At 37.9% G+C, this 17,165-nt stretch overlaps 1 non-coding gene across 1 annotated transcript; it reads left to right on the top strand.

Moving 5' to 3' along the window:
- Window positions 1-16,590: 16,590 nt before the first annotated feature.
- On the top strand, window positions 16,591-16,697 carry LOC141625904 (small nucleolar RNA R71). The gene has a single exon (XR_012535648.1). It is a non-coding gene; the product is annotated as a small nucleolar RNA R71 (small nucleolar RNA).
- The last annotated feature ends 468 nt before the right edge of the window (window positions 16,698-17,165 follow it).

The raw sequence follows: 17,165 nt of genomic DNA, 5'->3' as shown, positions 1-17,165 counted from the left end.
CTTAGCATTGACAACATCAACAAAACTTTTCCCTTCATAAGATACATTCAAGGAGAAAGTTTCGTTATCCTTTTGCCTAAACTCGTCCTCATGAGAGACTATATTGCTAAGACCATACGAATTGATAAAGGCATTTGGGTTGTCACAAACTCTCTATAACAAGCCCAAATTTTAACCATCTTATGTAACCTTTACGACAAGATAAAGGTAACCAACCAAAGTATTCACCTTAAATCAAGTCTCGAAAACATCTCGTGTTCCCTTCCTTATCGCATCGTGTGCAAGGAGATCAATTTGAATTGCATGGTGACACGCCATCACATAGAGTTCATACTATAGAAAAGCCTTTGATAAGGGTTTAAGATTCGTCACTTTTGAAAAGTAACGCAATATTATCGCAAAATTATCTCCTTATAACCACTGAGCCACAATAAAGAACGTCTTCTTGCATTATACTTAGTTTTTGGGTCTTGCACTTCCATAAGTTCAAAATTTCTCCCACTCTGTCTTCCAGAAAATGAAAATCTTTCTGGAAAGACAGTTTTATGAGCCACAAACTCTTTGTTCTCGTTTTGGAGGAGTAAAAACCAAGTGGTTCAATTTTGGATAACCCTCACAAATACACAAATTGGTTCTGACCAAATGTATAATAAGACAAGTTAGGGACTCTCCCTATCCATATCTCATATGGAGTCCTTTAGGCTATTATAGTCGGGTTTTAAACTTTTAGTGAGAAAATAGCTTACAAATATTGCGAAAAACCTCAAACTATATCTCATAAAGTTCGGTTTATATACTTGACTACACCATACTCTATGGTGTCCCAAGGAGAAGGTATTATGTGAACTGGTTCACAATATTCTTAGTGATTATCAAGTTCATTACTTGATATTACCCATTTGATCTTCAAAGTCATTACTTTGAAACTTCCGATCAACATCTTGATCTTGACGTGCTTTTGGTTTACTACTTCATTTTGAAAATATTCCACGTTTCAAAAATCACTTTTATGTCTTATTAAATAGATATGAGGCTTTCATATCTACTTAACATTATGGTAAAAGTAACGAAGTATATATATATAACCAACTATTGGCCTTAAGCATCCGTATGTATATGGTCAATCACCTCACTATTGTGTTTCTTTTCTGTAAAAGAAAACACATAATACATGCACACATACCATAAGACTCACAATCAAATGGTTGTTCAATGTGCTTTTCGTTTACTCGTTTGAAACTAATTTACTTGAGGTTTGATCAATTGGGTTCACCATATTAGAGACTTTAAAATCTACAAGATAGTATAACATTTAGTTTTCATTAAGAATGTAAAATTCCTCTAACTTAAGTGGTCTAAACCAACCACCAAGTTATCATAGGAGTAGGTAAAACCTTTTGTTTTAAATCACATGAGTGATGCCTTCTATGTATAAACATAGATGATTACATTCTTTTAAAACCAAATTTAGGTACATTTGTCCCTATCGAAATTATTGCTACTCTAGCACCATTTCGATACAAAATGTCCTATACTAAACGTCTTACGTTTTATCAATTCATGTAAACTTTTTTACAAAGAAATGACCCGTACTTGGTATCTCATACCAAGATAGTGGAACTAGCCTATCCATTGAGTAGATGTCTCTTTCAACTTTGTTCTATCGCATACATCAAGGGTTGATACTTCTTAACTCCCACTCACTTTCACATTCCTCTTTGCTTCAATCAAGCAAAAATGAATCTCATGAAGACCTATCTTCATGTCATTCGTGATATTTTATACACTTAGTAAGAGTTAATTACTATAAAGTGAGTGCAACATGTGGCAAAATCTCAACTTCTTGCGAAATTTGACTACCTAACCGTTCAATTGTTATCATATGCCTAAATTCTTTAGCGCATAAACAATCGATTTGGCCTTTCTCGAAGTGATCCATTTGACGGTATCATATTGGAGTATTGTAAGTGTTTTTGAAAACTCTTTTCACAAACTTTTGAATTACACTTGAGTAATTAAAACTAATATGTCATCATCATGACGGAGGAGGTGTCACTTCCGAAATCAAGACTCTCTTGATAAAATGTGACTTCCTTTTAAACTCGTAATATGAGTTTGCAACATGAAACCCCTTTTTAACATGTATGGACGTTAATTAAGTTGTATAATAACCGCAAAAATCGTTGTAAGCTTATATAGGTGAATTGGTAAATCATGTTACCAATCATTAATTCCTCCAAAGAAACCGCTTTCTATGAAAGAATGAAACAAGTATAACAATAAATAGAGAAAGGAGGATGAAGTGCGCGATGTCATACATTTATGAGAATGAACGAAAAATAGGAAAAATTAACATTCAATGTTTTAATTTTACTTGTGAAACATCTTTAACAAGTTTTAACATTTATATAATGATCTCCCACTAAATTATATAAATGATTCCAAGACCCAAATATTAAACAAAAATGAGCATCGCTTGGGCGAAACATCCCATAATTGTGTAAATTCGGTAAGTCACGTTGACTAATTCTACCTCTAGAACTCTTGGTCGACGAATTTCCTTAAATCCATTTACTAGCCCCGGAACACAAGACCGTCTTATATCCCGTTGAGTCCAACCAATTTTGGCGTGTGATAACCGCTTACCACCCTACTTAATCAAGGTAAAAAGAGAACATCCCGCTTGGGCGAGCGTGTCGTGGCTCTAATGAACAAGAGATTCATAGGTATTACTAATTGGTAAGGCTAATCTCAATTTTAGTTATGTGAGAGATCTTGTCAATTTAGTCATAAATTCCCTATAAGTGAACTAAGTCGGTGAATGTAAATGACATGAATTGACAATCGCGAAGATAAAATGCATGTGAATGGCGATTTTGGCATGCGCGAAAATAAAACAAGCAAACAAGTAAGCATATGAATAAATTCTAGTATGGCCACCTAGTTAATAAAAACTAGTATATTACATTTCGGAAACCAACTCCTTGGTCCCTTGCCTCTTCATTCCATAAGTGGCTCCTTCTTGTGGGATTTGGAACACCTTCCAAAAATAGACTTCGTCTCGATGTAATCCGTTTCGATGTAATCCGTCTTTTGGAAACGCCGGTAAAAATAAATATTACAATTGAATTACATAGCTATTCCTATTATACATTAATTAATAAAATAAATAAAACTATTAATTAATTACAAACCGACGATACGAGATCGTATTTAAATTACAAACAAATCGATATTCCCATTCATTTCGGGTAATAACGATTAAATAAACTAGGCCATACTAGGTACAACAAGATAAATACTTTAAATAAATGACAATCATTCATTCAACTTAAATAAATATGCTTAAAATGCTGTAAAATGATGCCAAAATCGCCCTATCCATCAATCGTTGGTATCCATCTCGGGTTTTTGTGGATTTAATCGATTTTTAACATGTAAAAATCAATAATCAACTCTTAAATCTCATTTAAGTCCAAACTAATTGTCCAAACTGTTTTGAACCTCAAAATTAGTCCTCACTAATTTTATGATGAATAATTAATTTGATTTGGTGATATTTTGCTAATTTAATCGGTAAAAATCATAATTTTTAAGTAAAAATCCAAAATAATTGAAAAATTACCCAGAAAAATTGAAACAGAAATTTTGAGTATTCTGGAACACTCCCAAAAACATCAAAATGTCAGAAACATTGCCCCAAAAATCCGTATAAAATTTATGAAGAAAAAGATCGATATTTATCGGTTTTTAACCACTAAAACCAATAAACATAAAAAAAGGTGAAAACACATTTTAAAATTAACTTTTAATATTTAAATAATATTTTTAAATGTACATAAATTTATCATGGGCAGAATCAATTATTTCAAAATTATGATTAATTTATTTCACTTTTATCGACTTTTATCTCATAAAATCAATAAACATGCAAAAAATTCGAACCAACCTTCAACCTTTTGCATACAATCAGTAGAAAACATGCATGAAATACCATAAAAAATCCATGGACCGAATCAATTTTTAACTAAAATACGGCATTTTGACTCGGTTTTCTACCAAAAATCATTAAAAATAGCAAAATAATTTCATAAATCACCAAACTTAACCACAAATCTTTTGAGATCAGTAGATATGCATGTCCCAAATATTTCGTGCTAAAACCTCGTCTAACACAATTTTTGAGTTTTTATAAATTATCTCATAATTTATTAATATGCTTAAAATCAACATGCAAATTACAAGCCTAAGCTCTGATACCACTTGAAGGATCATAGATCCATATTAGACTCTCTAATAAAAATTAAATTATCTCATAATTTATCATTTTGGTGATCTATGTAACATGCATGCAATATAAAAGCATATTAGAATAAAAGAAGAGGAAAATAATTTTCCTTACATTGAGAAATGGTAGTATTTGGGCACAACCAAGATCACCCATCTTGGTTGTTCTTGAGCTATTAAGAATGGCAAGATCATCCAATCTTCAAATTACAAGAGCTCCTTTAAGTTGCACCCAAGAACAAACCTCCAACTCATATGATTAATTTTAACTAGAAATTAACCATATAACCCTTGAATATTATGTAAATAATACTAACACTCTTAGTATTTATTTTGTTTTACTAACAATCTTAGTAAAAATGATGCTTATGATTTTTAGAGAGATAGACAAATTGTTGTTCACATGCAAAAATGTACAAGTGAAGTGGTAGAAAAATGAACAACAATTTGGAGAGTATTTGGGGAAAGTGGCGGGTGGAAGGGTAGTGTGTAGGAGTCAACTTGTTTTTAATATTGTCCAATCTTTTGTCACATGCACAAAGATGTTATGACAACTTATGGAAGAAAAACAAGTAAAAGTGAAATGATTATGATCATCCACTAACTTCATTTACACGGTCCAATGTCCCATTTACGGGTCTATTTTGGTTCTTATATTTGTCACACAAATACGTGTAAATTTTATTTAAACATCGTTTCATGTTTAAATGCTTCCAATTAATTTCGTCCAAATCACTCCGTAAATATACGTGTACCACTACACATATTATTTACGTACTAATATTAATCACATTAATCAATTAGTATAATTTTAGTGAATTAACAATTAATTAACTAAAACCCGTCTCATAAAACTTATTATTTAATTATCGCGTAATTAAATAATAACCGCCGCTCCTCGAGTTCACAACTCGAAATCTCTCTAAATCAATTTAATCCACTAACTCTTAGTCAATATAATCAAGGGACTAATTTAAATTATATCTCATATAATTAATTAGCTTTCGTGTTGGGGCTCGTTCCTTTAGGTGTGACCGAAAGGGATCAGCTGAACACCGTCGTCTCACGACAGTAACGTCAAACCCTAGTTGGCCAACCGTTACCGATATACATTGATCAGCTGACTAGTATTGCTAATGAATATCCCATGCATATTCCTTAATGAGATTTAATAATATTATCATGCACTATTGTGGAGGACAAAAACTCCAACATCATGATCCCGACGCAACGCTCTCCCTAATTGGTTTTCCATAGAGCCTTGCTTATATGATATGTCCCCACGGAGTTCATTTAGAACCCCCAACAACTTGGAGTTCGTCCTTAGCTGAACATATCAACGTCAACCTGGTTGGAAGTCTTTACCAGACAATATCTCGAAATAAGCCCGATGTTTCAGGTTATTTCCCACAGTTGATCATTCGACCATCGATGGCTGACGAGCCTCAAAATGCACCTTCAACATAGCTGGTGAGCCTTTGTACACACAAAAGAAGCAATCTAAGGACATATCCCAAAGATGCCTCAGATATGACTCCTTTATATGGCTGGCGAGCCTCAAAATGCACCTTCAACATAGCTGGCGAGCCTTTGCACGCACACAAGAAGCAATTCAAGGACATATCCCGAAGATGCCTCAAGTATGATTCCTTCCTTTGGCTGGCGTGGCTCACAACGCACCACCTTCAACGTAGCTGGCGAGCCTTTGCACGCACACAAGAAACAATTCAAGGACATATCCTGAAGATGCCTCAGGTATGACTCCTTCCTATGGCCGGCGAGCCTTAAAACGCACCTTCGACACGGCTGGCGAGCCTTTGCGCGCAAATGATTCAAGGACGTATCCCGAAGATGCCTCAGGTATGACTCCTTCTTATGGCTGGCGAGCCTTTATACGTAGTCTATTGGACTTTAAACGACCCGCATCGGAAGTCGACAGACTCTAAAAATGTCCTGACGGGAGGTCCTTGACTCAAATCCTCGAGTTGCCTTGACGTCGCCCTTCCCGACGGCAGGTCCTTAGCTCAAACCCTTTTGAGTCACCTCGACGTCGCAATGGTCTTCAGGTTGTAATCTTCGATTGACCTGGAGGCCATACTTGGACTTTTTCCCCGTCCAAGCCTCAGTCAAAGTGGGGGCTCTGTAGATACCCAGTATCTGCACCTTCCAAAAACCACCTGATGATGATCAGACTATAACGTGTTTTTGTTATGCGTGCGTGGATTGGCTATACATGAGACTGTTTAATGCACTACTAGAATATGAAAAATGATTTAAAAAGTTTTCTAACTTCATTTGCATTAAAATAACACTATTTAGAGTTAAAACCATCTTCGGACCCAAAACCGACTCAGAAACCCACAACTCGAGTCAACCTGAGTCAACCCGAGTCAACCCAAATCTCGAATGTCAAAAATAATGCCATGAATGTCTTTATCATATCATTTCCATTAAAATGACTCTATTTAGAGTCTAAACCGACACCGGGCCAAAAACCGACTTGAAATTCGAATCCCGACTCACACGGGTCAAACCCGAGTCAAGGACACAAATACCTACCCCAAATAACACCCAAGATCAAGCTTACACGGCTAAGCAATCATCAAAGACCACAAATCACAACCAACAAAACATTGGTTAGAACAAATGGAAAATCCAAATTTCTGAAAGGGACAGTATATCCCTTTCAGTCACTAGGCACCTCGCGCCTCTTTGGGGTGTCTCCTTAGCCTCCAAGAAAACTCAACCGGCCTACCATCCCACATTTCTTTATAAATACCCACCATCACACACCATAAAACTCACACGAGCGTCCGCCCCGTCACATCTCCCTTAAACTTCTAGACTCGACTTCCTAAGTCACAAAATCGACACGTGTTTACGACCTACCGATCGTAAACACAAGCCTTACACATTTTGTTTGGTACCGTCGCCGTGCATTCGACTGACCCATTCGACCAACTCAACATTAATCAACATGCTTTTCAACAACATATTTTCAACTCATTTTAAAAACAAAATCCTTTTTTAAGGCACTCTTTTAAACTTCTTTGATCGTGAGTAGTCGCTACGAGAAAACCGTCTCTAAAGTTGTCTACGTCGCAAACATCAATACACGTAAGTTTGAGGATGTAAACAACTCATTTATTTTATCTTTATTGTTTTTATGAGTTTATATGCATGAACAATGCATAACACGATTCAAATATAGTTTAGACGAGCCAAAACCGAAGTTTGGCCCGAGGCAGAAGCCCTTTGCTATGCAAAGAGGCTCGCGCCTCTTGTGGGTTCTCGGGTCAGACTCAAACGTGTTTGTTCTCGTCTTTCCTCTTTATTTCATTTCTTATTTGTAATCGGTTTTTACCTTTTCAAATGTTTCAAATCATTTTTATGACAAATTTTTTAGCCATAAATTATAATCGCCCTTGGTTCCATATACCATGACGGTTTAGTCCGTGACTCGGTGATATTAATTGGTTAATTACATTTTAAAGGAAATTCTTTTCTTTTATTTACCATTATAATTCATTTTTATGATAAACATATTTTGACCATTACAAAAATCATCCTTGGTTCTTTATACCATGACGGTTTAGTCTGTGACTCGATGATATTATTGGTTAATTACAAATTAAAGCGTATTTTAACCCCCCCCCCCCCCCCCCATTTTACTTAGCATCTTTCTCATTTATTTACATTTGCAAACATATTAGCCATAATTCATAATCATCCTTGGTTCGTGATCTGTTCCGTTTCGTGTTCACAATTAAAGATGTGGTCGTTGGGTCACGGTCGAATCAAAACACAATTTATAACTACACAAACAACTCTACAATTAGTAAAGAGGCAAGTAAAGGTCGGATCCCAAGGGACGGGAGTTGAAATGAGATTTCTATTGCAACTAGTGGTGTCTAAGGGGTGTCACAAATTGGGTTGATGTAGAAGGTCACTAAACTAAAATAGCAATGAAAATAAACAAGCAAGATGAATTAAAGGGGTGTAAACAATTGATTAAAAGCACTAGGGTGTCATGGGATCATAGGGGAATCATGGGAATTGATCATACAAACATGTTCTCAAATTATAAGCAAGCAATTATTGTTGTGATGGATTGAGTTGGGTTATATCTTACAATCCTAGGAAAGTTTGGGTCCCGGAGCCGAATCGATTAGATTGTACAACACCTACAAGTCGACTTAATCTTCCCTACTCAACAACATGCATGGTCTAATGAGACTCGAGTTGGGTTATGTCTTACAAGTCTCATTGAAAAGATAGGTGATGGTGGTAAATGCAAGGATTCATAAGCTTAGCATTTCATCAAACATAACATGTGCATGAGTTGAGATCAAAACAAGCAAGCAAATAAAATATGAAAGCATATTAATTTAAGCATGAATCATTCCCCATGTTGGTTTCCCCTAATCACCCATTTAACCCTAGCTAAGAGACTACTCACTTATTATCATGTTGATCATGCTAGCAAGGTTGTCAATCATACCAACAATATGAAACATGATGAATAAATGAAAGTAATTAACAATAATTAAAAAGGGATTAAGAGATTATACCTACTAATGATTCCAATAATAAAGCAAAGATAAAAGAAGTACTTGAATGCTTGATTGAGAGGTTGTCAATCTCCCAACAATAACCCAAATAATCTTCAATTACCCAAAATAAAGGATGAATAAAAGAGAGATTAAGGAAATAAAACTTGTATTAGAACTTGATTAATTGTTGATTACAATACTAAAGAGAGATTTGATTGATATTAACTACTCTAATTATTGATAAGAAGAACATCCTCCTCTAATTAGACTAATGGGGTATTTATAGTGGAAATTAGGGAGGATGCATTAGGGTTAACTAAGGGCTAAACTAGTAATTACACTTTTTAGATTGAGCAAGGAGGAGCCGGTATTTTTCGAAGGAAGGGCTTCTTTCTTCGTAGCTTGGAGAAGAGGAAATCACGCTGTGCTAGAATCCGGGCGGAATAAGGTCGGGACGGGCGGATTCTGGTGTTTGGGTCCGAGAGGATTCAAGGGAATCCGGGCGGATTGTGGAGGTGGAATCCGAGCGGATTAGAGCAAAGCCGCACGGATTGTGCAGTGCAGGGACGGCCGGATTGGTGACAATCCGCACGGATTGTCACTCAAAGAAGACATCTTCTTCTTTTCTTCCCTTTTCTTCATAAATTCCTTGGGGATTTCCTTGGGGACTCAAGGATCCTTTCTCAGCATTGCTCTTCTACTATAATATGTACAAAGGCCTTCTAATCTTGTCTCTCCTTGATGCTTGGTCATTGAATTCGATCAATTTAGTCTCGTTTTGCTATGAAAATACAAGATTCTTACTCCTTTCCTACCAAGGGATCAAAATCTCAAAGAATATGCAAAACAAAGAACTAAAGATAAGAAATGACCCAAATATGCACTAAAAAGCATGGGAACAAGGCTAATTCGGGGGCTAAATATGCGCTAATTATGGTCACATCAAATATCCCCAAACCGAACCTTTGCTCGTTCCGAGTAAAGAGGTGACAAAGACTAGGACCAATACTAACCTGTCCTAATAATATAGCCGATATGAGACAATTAGCGGGTCTCACTCCGCCCCTTCAACTCACAACAAGACAACCATGAGGTAGGATGCCTTCTTGCAAGGCAAGGTGGGTCTTGCCAAAATGGCGACACATCCAAACATTAAGCACACAAAATTACATAATGGATGCATCTACAAAAGGAATAGCCACTTCCTCATCAAGTGGCGGAGGCACTAAAGAGGAACAAATTTAAGAGCATGTAATCCTTCACAAATACTAGTTCAACAAATTACTAAGGCTAAGAGGATGGCACTAAATCACCTCCAAATGGTGTTAAACTAGACTACTTTCGTCCTCAATTTCCAAATGCTTTCGTCAAGAGCGATCGGATGGTGGCGGAATGATGATCCCTATGATGCTAGTAGCATATGACATGACAAGTCTCGAATTCTCTACAAAAGTAAAGGTCATGGATCGTCCCAAGCTCGACCAAGTGGCTTGACAAAAAAGCTTTTTGGGAATGAAATGCTCAAATCTATATTCACAACGGGTGGATATGACTAGTATTCAAAATTTTCCTCATTTCACTTTCACATTTCAAAAATTTAAGATGGGGTTTGTCCCTTCCGGGCTAGTGTCCTTTGCTTTCGCCAATCGCTTATTAGGCAACCAGTTAACCTCTAGACAATAGCTTTTCGGGGTGATAGTCACTCTGTCTCTGGGCGGCCGAATTCACAACCGTATGGGGGCCCAATTCAATGGATCCCGCACCAAAGCACATCGAAGTGGTACGCCTCCATCAAAACAACTTAAATTTCTCAACTTTCAACAATTCATAACATTTGAGATTCCTTGGCATTAGATTACTTCCACATGACAAAATTTCTTTGAAATGAGCACTTCAAGCTTATTGATAGAAAATATTTTTGGGTTGCCTTACCACAAGGTCAATCAAGGTCACCTAGACAAGTTAACCAAGTCCACATCGCATCACGGGGTTGGATAGGTGACTCACATGCAAACCCTTGACTAGGCTTTGGGTCATGGGTCAAAAGACACTAGTATGACACTATCTAGGGTGTTTTACAACCATTCTAGTAGGCAAAGTCTTAAGTTGAACAAGTATTTGTAATGGCTTAGTTGCTCTTGTCAAAGTTCCTAATTAGGCATTTTTCAAAACATTTCTAACATGCAACTACATGCCATGATGCAACTAATATAAACATCCTAATGCAAGTGATTCTATTAACTAATATGACATATAAACTAAATGCAAGTCCTAAGTTCACATTGTTATACCGCATCAATCAAAATAAAGCCACATAGTCATTAACATAAAGAGGAAAAAGGAGATTGGAAAGATCATACCATGCGGTCTTCAATATCCTCATGTCTCGGATGTGGCGTAGTCGATCAATGTGAATAAGGATAGAACAAACACAATATATACAAGACAATATATACAAGACTACAAAAGGAAATAAACATGTTTTTGGGTTTTCAATTTTCAAATTTTTATGATTTTTGAAATTTTTTAATTTTTTTGGATTTTTGAATAAGAGTTAAATGTTAGAATTCTCATCCCCACACTAATATGGGCATTGTCCTCAATGGCCAAAATGATGGAAATTATGCAAAGATGATGCATGATTTCTACACTAAATGCAATCTACACTAAGCTACACTACATGATGCATGATTTTTGTTATGACGGAGAGGATAATTTAGATTACCTCCCGTTGTATATGCATTAACTTCCCCAAACCGAGTGAGACACTATTGCTAATGTCCAAGGATGGGTGTAGTTCATGCACACACTATGCAATGCATGAAACTAATTTGTCATTTTGGATTTTGAAAATGGGAACAATGAAATGAGAACACCTCAATGGTACCGAGGTGTGAGTCCTCTATGGTGCTAGGACTACTCCAACAATGATCAAAATTATAATTAAAACAAAGAGAGAAATAGACAAACCATGAGAGGGTAGGAGTCTCCAAGGCTTGCTAATCTTCCATCATGCTATCACCATCACTTTCCTCATTAGAAGTGGTCACATTGCCACTTCCCTTGTCATTTGCTTCTTCACTTTCTTCCTCATCTTGCTCATCATCATCTTCACCATCCTTTTCTCCTTCTTCACTTGCTTCTTCATCAATGTTATCATCAACTTCTTCATCATTACCAACAACCTCATTGTCACCCGAAACGACCCTAGATGCACCCGGAAATAGGACTTCTCTATCCGCCCAACTAGGCAAAGGACAAGATGGATCAAGTAGTCCTTGCCTAGCTAAGTGTATGAGGGGTGGATATTGAGCCAAATAAGCGTTTTTCCGGTCCTCAAAGGCTTGCTTGTGCATTGCTTGCATGAGAAGAGTCAAATAATCATTTCTAGCTTCAACTCCTTCCGGCTTGAACTCTTCATACTCAAAGGGGTAAGGTGGTATGACAATGGAAGAGGAGGGAGTTTCAAGATCACCCTTTTGTTGTTGAATAATATACTCGGCCTCTTTAGAAAGGGGAAGTAGATAATTGGTCCGGTGGACGCTTAGACGACAAATCTTTGAAGGTAAGGTGAACGATCTAGCTTCACTAGTGAGCCATCCATACTTAGTGTCAAGGGGGTTATGGGCAACCCACTTGTACTTGTGTATCATAGTATGCAAATCAACAAGATGGCCACCCTCCTTTGCTTTGTACTTGTTATCGTTATTGAAGTTAGGATCAAAGTGCTTAGCTAGGATAGTGACTAGGCCGCCATTGACAATAACGGTAGTGCCCTTCTTCCCACAATCAATGTTGAGCCATCTATCTACCAAGAGCCTCAAAGAATTGTAAGGCTTGGTGTGTACTCTTCCAATGTTCAAAGCCGATTCAAGGAGAATAAAATCAAGTTTGGTGAAATGGTTGGTATCTTTCCTTGCAATTATGGTGTTTCCCACGACCTTGTGTCATACTCTTATGCCCGGATGGTGGACCAAAAGAGCACGACTCGCATGAAAGTCCTCAAATTTCCTCCCGGAAATTGCCTCCCAAAGAGGTTCGGGGTCATACTTTCCATAATTCTTAAAATAACGCGGTTCATCACTAAGACCCAAAATTTCACTCAATTCCCTAAAGGAAATGCGTCTACTAACATTAGCTAGACGAAACTCGAGATTCTCCCTATTCTCAACTTTGGTGACTTTCAAAGAACTCAAAAATTCCAAGGTAAGGGAAGGGTATGTCAACTCCTTTGTTTCAAATAATTTCTTCAACCCCATGGCTTTGAAAAAGGCTCTAGTTTGCTCAAGAACACCCAATTTTTCTAAGGTATCTTCACATATAAATTTGGTGGATTGTAATGACTTTCTAGCAAACTTGACAAAGGTATCTCTATGGGTTTCGGAAATAAAAGTTACCTCCGGATAATGCAAAAGTTGATCGATTTTCGGAGTAGAAGGTGTTGTTGCTCCCATAGAAGGTTGTTGTTGTTGTTGCACTTCCAAGTTTGGTGTTGCTACCACCATAGCCAATGCTTTCTTTGTTTGAAGAGCCTTTTGCCTTTGTGAGAGTGCCTTAGCCTTTGGTGCCTTTGTTGCCTTTGTTGCTCCCTTAGTCCTTGCCATTGATGAACTAACCAAGAAAAGAATGAAAAATCTTCAATTTGTAGTGTACCCAAATCGATTTAAAGGTGAAAGGCTTTGCCTTTATGAAATCAAAAATCGACTCAAAGGTTGAAGATTTTGTGCTTGGTTTTGATTTTTATTGAAGAAGGAGTGATTGATTTGTTGTTAGAAGGATGATTTGATTTGATTTTGGTGAATGTTGTTGAGGGATTTTGTTTTTGTGATGGAGAGGATGAGGGTTTTGATGTTGTGGGTAGTGTTTATGAATGAATGAATGAATGAAGGAAGGTGGGAGGGATTTTATAAAGACCGAAATTTTCGAACTGCAGGGGCAATCCGTGCGGATTCTGCTCTTTCTGGGTTGTATAAAACTCGCCTAAAGACGGGCGGATTCAGAAGAAGACGCTCGGATTTTCTTGATGCGGGACGGGCGGATTTGCCTGAAGACGGACGGATTGCAGTCCAGGAAATTTTTCTTGTTTTCCTCAGCAGAGAAGACGGACGTCTTCAGTCCAGGACGGACGGATTTGCAGAGACGGGCGGATTGCTGTTCAGGACGCCCGGATTCAGTCACAGTCGAAAATTTTCAAAATTCAGCTCAGTTCAGGACGGGCGTCTTTTCTGCAGTACGCTCGGATTACTGAAGACGGGCGGATTCTCCTGAATCCGTTCGGATTTGACCCCTTATACCCGGATTCAGTTCCATCCGTGCACAATGCATTTCCCTTACCATTCTTCTATTCTTTCTTCAAATTTTGTGTTCTTCATTGTGGGGGCACTACTAAGGCATGGATAGCCTAGGCAATTGTCATCCCCACACTAAGGTAAAGCACTACACATCAATTGAAATTGTTAGTCCCTCCCTCACTTCTCTCAAACATGACAATTATCTTGATCAAAGTAAATAAAAATCCAAAGATGACAAAAAAATGCAATACAAGAATTGAAATGTAAGTTAGGGAGTTAGAAATATTTACAAGTGGTGGTTTAGGGAGGACTCCACCAAACTCTCATTCTTGATGAGATGTCAAGGGGGCATGTCCAAGGTGTTGTTGATGTTGCTCAACACCTTGAAAAATTAATCGAAAGCTTGTTCATTATCATGGTAGAGGTCTTCAATAGACCTTGGCCCTTGTTGTCGGTCTTGATCGATGGCATTACCAATGTAGGGATTAAAAATCCCTTCAAACTCGTTGTCCCAAAGACCACAAACTTCATTAAGTTGATCATTGAAAATCTCTTGCTTAGATGGAGACAACTCTCCCAATTTCTTCTCTTGGCCAATGAGGCCATTCTCTTCTTCCTTGGTTGATTTTGATGAGCTTTGCAAGCTCTCCTTGTCACAATTCACTTGCTCTTTGAATGGAGCATCTTCAATTTTCTTCTTCCATTGGAGTTCCGATTTCTTCCTTTCATCCTTTCGGCTATAGTGATCAATCATGAAACATGGTTCATGCAAACGAGGAGCTCTCATAGTCTTGTCAAGATTAAAAGTTATGCTTTCATCTCCCACTTCTAGAGTGAGCTCACCATGTTTCACATCAATCACCGCACCCGCGGTGTGTAGGAAAGGTCTTCCTAGAATGATTGGAATGTTGGAATCTTCCTCCATATCAACAATGACAAAGTCCACCGGGATGAAAAACTTCCCAATTCGCACGGGGACATCTTCCCATATCCCTAATGGTGTCTTCGTCGATCTATCGGCCATTTGGAGTGTGATGTTGGTGCATTTAAGCTCTTTCATCCCCAACCTTTTACTCCTCGAGTACGGCATGACACTCACACTAGCCCCTAGATCACATAAGGCTTTGTTGATCGTCGTGTCGCCAATGGTACACGGTATTGAGAAGCTTCCCGGATCCTTTAACTTTGGAGGTGAACTCCCTTGAAGTATTGCACTACTCACCTTAGTGAAGGCGATAGTCTCAAGCTTCCGGATCGACTTCTTCTTTGTGAGGATATCTTTCATGTATTTCGCATAGGCCGGCACGTGATTGATTAATTCCGTGAAAGGAATTGAGACTTCCAAATTCTTCACAATTTCCATGAACTTTCCAAGTTGATCATCAAATTTGGGCTTGGCTTGACGACTTGGAAAAGGAAGTCTAATCACAATGGGCTCCTTCTCCTTGACCTTGTCTTCATTTTTCTTTGAACTTTCTTCTTTTGATGATTCTCCATCTTTGGAGCTTTGCACAATTTCTTCCTTTTCACTAGCTTCCACAACTTCATCCTCAACTTGCTTCCTTGGTGCTTCATACCTTGTACCACTTCTCAAGTGAATGGCACTAACCGTTTCATATCTAGGGGGATTACTTTGAGGTGGTAATTGCCCCTTTTGTCTTTGTGAGCTTGAAGATGCTAGTTGAGTCAATTGAGTTTCCAACATCTTGGTGTGAGCTAGAATGTTGTTGATGGTGGTTTCCTTTGCTTGGCTATCTTTTTGCATTTGAGTGAAAAATTCTTGTTGATTCTTTTGCATTTGGAGGACCGCTTTTTGGACACCAAAACCTTGGTCATTTTGGTGATTGTATGGATTTTGATTTTGGTAACCTTGATTTTGATTGTAAAAGGGTCTTTGATTTTGGTTTCTCATGGGTGGTGGAGTGTATGTTGTTTGAGGGTTTTGAACATTTTGGCTTTTGTATGAGAGATTTGGATGGAATTTGGTGTTTTCATTGTAAAAGTTGGAATAAGGGGTACCACTCTTGTATGCTTGGAAAGCATTCACTTGTTCATTTGTTCCCCTACATTCACCTTGGTCATGTCCCAAAGTTCCACAATTCTCACATATCCCACTTGGGATTGATGAGGATGCCGTCATGGCATTAACATGATGCTTTGATGATTTTGAGTTTTCTTCAAGTCTAGCCATAGCTTGTTCAAACTTCAAGTTGATTGTGTCAATGTGAGCACTAAGTTGAGCACCCAATTGAGTAACGGAGTCCACTTCATGCTTTCCTCCTCTAGTAGCCTTGCGAGGTCTACTATATTGTGAGTTATGGACCGCCATTTCCTCAATCTTGTTCCATGTTTGATTGTCATCAACTTCGGTGAACATTCCATTTGATCCCATATTGAGAATGTTCCTAGAATCTTCATATAAACCATTCCAAAATTGTTGTACCAAAAACCATTCGCTAAGTCCATGGTGAGGACATGAGCGACAAATTCCCTTGAACCGCTCCCAAGCTTCATACAAAGATTCTTCATCCCTTTGCTTAAAACCCGTAATTTGAGCTCTTAGCATGTTAGTCTTTTCCGGTGGGTAGAATTTTTTGTAGAAGGCTAGAGCTAACTTCTTTCAAGAATCTATTCCGAGGGTGGCCTTATCAAGGCCCTTCAACCATTGCTTCGCGGTGCCGATTAAAGAAAAAGGAAATAAGACCCATCTAATTTGGTCTTGAGTCACGCCCGTTTGAGAGATTGCATCACAATAGTCGCAAAAGGTTTCCATATGAGAATGAGGGTCTTCACTAGGCATCCCCCCAAATTGGCTCCTCTCAACTAATTGGATGAAGGCGGACTTGGCAATAAAATTTCCGGTTAGATGTTGCGGTGTAGGAGTACCATTTGGTAGATTCTCCTCGGTGGGTACGGAGTGTGACGAGAATTTAGGCATTGTAGGTGGATTTTGTGGGGTATTGTGTAATGGGTTCTCCTCTCCTTCTATTGCGAAAGGATTGACGAACTCACTAGTGGGTTGAACAACTTCACT

The sequence above is a fragment of the Silene latifolia genome, chromosome X (genome assembly GCF_048544455.1).
Source record: "Silene latifolia isolate original U9 population chromosome X, ASM4854445v1, whole genome shotgun sequence".
NCBI classification, from domain to species: Eukaryota; Viridiplantae; Streptophyta; class Magnoliopsida; order Caryophyllales; family Caryophyllaceae; genus Silene; species Silene latifolia.
The sequence above is the reverse complement of the archived record's forward strand: the minus strand, read 5'-3'. Positions and strand labels throughout refer to the sequence as shown.